Raw genomic sequence first — 4671 nt, forward strand, 5'->3', positions numbered from 1 at the left:
AGGGTGATGGGTGATGGTTCCATAACTTTTGGAGATGAGTTTGTGCTTCCTTTGAGTCCTCTGCAGGTCGAGTACGTACTTGGGATTCCCATGGGGTCGAAGGAATTGCCTTGTACGATTCCTGAGGATAAGCAGGCAGAGCATAGCAGAATTTTGGAGAAGTTTGGGAAAAATGAACACATTTCATTAGTAGCTGCGTTGGGGGCACTAATTTGAAAGGATGACGAAGGTAATGTGTTGCCGCTGTCGGATGACGAGAAGGCTGATTCAAAGATAGCCTTTCTCATAGTAGCTCTAGGCTACTTATTCTGTGCTACGGGGAACACAAGCTATCTTGGGGTGAAGCTTGTACCATCGTTATTGGTTTACGATGAAGAGGATGAGTATGACTGGTGCAGTTATGTATTTAACTGGATGGTTGCCGCAACCAGGAGTTTCCAAAAGAAATTTGCTCGTGATGGATATGTTGCAGGTTCACTAGTACATAATTGAGTTTATGTAACACGTTTTAGTAACACTTTTTGAAATGCAAAATTATTAGATTTATAAGTAACACTTTGGTAACATTTTTTTAGAATGTAACACTCAATGTAACACTTTTATCATAAGTAACATTATAAAGTAACACTTTTGAAATAGGTAACATTTTATGGTAACACTAAACTTCTTTTTTTTTTTTTTTTTTTTTTGGAAAAATATGGTAACACTAAGTCACTAACCTATTTCTATATCACCCCTAGTAACAAATGACATTTTTGTCCTTTCTTTTTCTTTTTTCTCTGTTTTGGTTTCAGTTTTCCCTTTTTACTTAATGTCTTCTCTCTCCTCTAAGGTGAGGCAAAACAAGCTGCGAAGGAAGAGGACGGAGCAGCTGGAGGACCCACGTCATAGTAAATAGCACCGGCGAGATGGACCATCAAAAGAGCGGTGTCAACTGCAGAAAACACGCCACTTTTAACAATAGAAAGCTGTGAGTTTTCTTTGATATTTGATTTCGCATTGTCAATATTTTCAATCTAGGGTTTTTTGGTGCTTATTCAATGCAAAGGGTAAAATTTTTGGGTTTTTAAAGATTAAGTAATTTTGATTATTGATTAGTGTTTTGTTATTCATTCTGATTTCCGCTATTACTTGAATTTCATCCTTTTTCTTCGAATTTTCTTCTTTCTATTACAATTTTGTGAATTGTTTTATTCTTGGGTGTATGATGGTTTTGATGAAAATAGTTGTTTTAAATAGGCATTTGATTGAGTTAATTAATTCCAAATTGTGGTAATTTATTTCTCTTATACGTTTATTTTTTATCTAAGGCGAAACTTCTTGGGTTTTTATTGTTTCGTCAGTGTGGCGGCCAAAGCAATGGGCTTGGTGATCAAGGTAGAGATCTCGCATTTCTAGCAGAAATCAACCAACATCTTAAGGGAATTGTTATAGGTTTTTAAAAAAGAATCGTCAATGGCGTACATAACCATGGGTGGAGCAGAGTTGTCCGCATTTGAGGTAGAAATGAACCAGCCTTTTAGTCTTATTATCAGTTCTTTTTAATCAACCAAGGAGTTCTTCAATAGCTCACCTCCTACTCCTCTGATTTATTTTAGTACCTTTATCTCTGATATTTAAAGATTTATTTTATTGAAACCTGAATTTCAATCATATTATATTGATTTATTCTTTCTAATTATACGAAGTATGATTTGTTTTTTATTCTGATCAATAAATTTTGAAAGTCATTCATCACACCCCCCCCCCCAATGTGGGTGATCTTGATTTTGAATTAGTGAGAATTTTGGGAGACAATTCGTCAAAGTTTTAATTAAAATTATTAGATAAATATGGTTGGTCATATTGTTGGGTTCAAATTTGAAGAGGTCTTTAAGGGGAATTGAGATTAATCATCTGAATGCATTAGTACATCTCATAGGATGCTCTTTGAGAGGTGACAGAACACTGATATATCTTCCACCACATAGACTTTTGAAAAATGTCATAGATATTGGGAGTGACCTACTAAAAAGCCAAAGACAAACAAGTTACATATGCTAGATATCATAGAAATAAATAGCATTTATCTCATGAAATTTGTAAAACCACAAAAAGAAACTTGAAAATAGATATTATCAGGAGAGTGTAGCTGAATAAGCTCAGCGATAGCTTGCATCCTCTTATGTACCTCTAAGTTTTTTCTGAACCACACATTATATGTAAGGATCTTTATCACACCTGAATTTCGGAATTTTCAGCAGTTTCCTTGGAACTAAACTGCTTGTTTTCGCCTTTCCAAGCCATTTTCAGAATCCAATAAGCAAGATACAATAGATCCTAAAATGAATTATTTCTATGAAGGACTTGAATTATAAGAACTATAGAGAGCCTGAATCTTACAACAATGAATAGGAACAACAAATAAGTGACTGGTAAATAAAATAACTTTAGAATAGAACACAACAAAATTTTAGCACTTTTAAATGAATCAATAATGTCCATGGGAGTACTTGGTAATCTGAATTGTGTTGTTTCAGAATTAGATTAAAAAAAATTGATAGTGGACATTAAAAATTTTAAAGAAGTAATTTAAATGAGTTTCAAAGCATCCTACAAAATTCACACTAACCTTCAATTGGGTGTTACTTGAGGTTAATTATGTACTAGTGTCTTTTCTTTTTAGTTTACATTTGATTTTTCTATATATCATTCTCTTTTGTATTCTCAAATTTTGTGATGTGAGTGCCCTGTGCTTTTTAGTCGATAAGAGGTTCTAAACATATTAGCAAACCGTTTGAGTGATGCTTGTGGAATTTACCTGTCCACCATATTGTATAACTGCAAAGGTGAAAATTTTCTTTTTTTATATGTTCTAATTTGGTTTCAGTAATTCCATGAAATACTCAAGTCAATTCTCTTGGTCTTACTTTGTAGGACTTTATAGTCTGAACTCTGGATATTGAACAATGTTCGATCAAGTCCAGAACAATTCTTAGAGTTTCTGGTACTACATCATCTATCATGCTTAAGGGATTGACAACTCAATATATAGTCAGTAGCAGTTTCAAGGTACACTGCATTCTCCTCTCTGTGATTATTGACTATAAGCCTGGTAAATTGTAAATTTAACATCTCATAATGAACTTCAGACTAGGACTTGGTTCTAATACTTTCCCTTGTTTCTGGTGTGTATTTATAAGTGAAGTTATGCTCGCCCATGACAATGACCTAGTTGTATGTCTAAGTATGCTATTCAACATTCAATTTGATGACAGCTGTTAGCACAACACACATGTCAGTTATCATTGGCATATCTTTTTACTTGTTTTATAAGTCATTAAGTACCTTGCATATGAAAACATATACCTTAAGAACCACTCATGAAGTCTACACTTCTAGTGAACATGTGTAGCAAGTATCATCTCAGTCTGTTTCTATTGAAGGCACAAACAGTACCACAAGTTTATTTTTAAGAAGAGATTTTTTTTCTTCGCGTTATTCAGATCCAAACTTTAGAATGATCAGAGGAAAGGGTTGTTATTAGCTGTAATATTGTCTATTCTTCCAACTTATAAGCTGTAGTATTAAGCTGTTTCCTTATAGCTGAATTAATGCAGAGAGAAGTAAATTCTTGCCCACTTCTTCATAGCAAGTATATGTCCTTAGGTTTTGATGCTTGCTTGATGCTACTGCTGCTGGTGTTGCCTGTTGCTGTTGGTCGGCTTATGTGCTACTGATGTTCAGCTTCCGAGTTTTTGTTGTTCTGTTTCCGAGCTGCTGATGTTCTGTTTTCGAGCTGCTATTGTTTTGCACATTGTAATTTTTTATTTATTTGTTGTAATTGTAATATTACAAGCATTTATTAATAAAATTATCTATGTTTTATATATGTATATATAATGGTTTGTCTATCAATATTACTTTTTTTTTTCTTTTCTAGGCATAAAGGGCACCAATTCAAGGGAAGAACTTGTGCCCTTTATTGACATTAAGGGCACCATTTTAGCCCTTGAACCGGTGGCCAAAACCTCTGTCATGGGAAACCCCTAAAAAGGCACCGGTTCAAAACTGAAGCCCTAAGCCGGTTTTAAACTAGTGCCCATTACACTTTCTACTAGTGAATAATAATAAATGTTACCAATAATTTAACAAGGTGCTACCTTACTTTGCAAAAAGTGATACATAATGTCCAATATAGTGATACTATATATCAAAAGATGATTGAAAAGTGTTACCTAATAATCAACAAGGTGTTATATTAGTTCGTAAAAGTGCTACACAATGTCAGATAGTGTAACTATATGATTAAAAGTGTTACTAAAGATACATAAGTGTTACGTAAGAAATAAAAAGTAACACTTTAAAAATGATACTTATACTATTAAAAAGTGTTACATAAGAGGGTTTATAGTAACACTTTTAAAAGTGTTACCATACGTTACCCGAAGTGTTACATAAGACCTTAGGTAACATGGGCAGATGTATCACCCACTAAAGTGTTACCTATTGTCTATAATAACACTTTTACCACTTTATGTAACACTTTTTGGGTGTTACTTAAGGTTAGTTATGTACTAGTGGTTGTGGGGGTTGTATCCTTTTTTTGTTGGTGTGTAAAATTGGGTATTTGCCTCCGTACACCAAAAGCTTTTTGAGTAAATTTATTAAATTTTGCAGTCTTCTCGTTTG

The 4671-nt window shown here is 33.7% G+C and overlaps 1 long non-coding RNA gene across 4 annotated transcripts; it reads left to right on the forward strand.

Annotated features, from left to right (window-relative positions):
• Positions 1–652: 652 nt before the first annotated feature.
• Positions 653–4037, forward strand: LOC110728487. 4 transcript variants are annotated; one of them, XR_002512689.1, is made up of 4 exons: positions 653–970; positions 1344–2828; positions 2917–3051; positions 3586–4037. It is a non-coding gene; the product is annotated as an uncharacterized LOC110728487 (long non-coding RNA). The 4 variants fall into 4 exon arrangements; XR_002512690.1 differs by having other exon boundaries at positions 661–970; positions 1344–1500; positions 3586–4034; XR_002512688.1 differs by having other exon boundaries at positions 1344–3051.
• Positions 4038–4671: the final 634 nt, after the last annotated feature.

The sequence above is a fragment of the Chenopodium quinoa genome, unplaced genomic scaffold (genome assembly GCF_001683475.1).
Source record: "Chenopodium quinoa cultivar QQ74 unplaced genomic scaffold, ASM168347v1, whole genome shotgun sequence".
Taxonomy (NCBI): domain Eukaryota; kingdom Viridiplantae; phylum Streptophyta; class Magnoliopsida; order Caryophyllales; family Amaranthaceae; genus Chenopodium; species Chenopodium quinoa.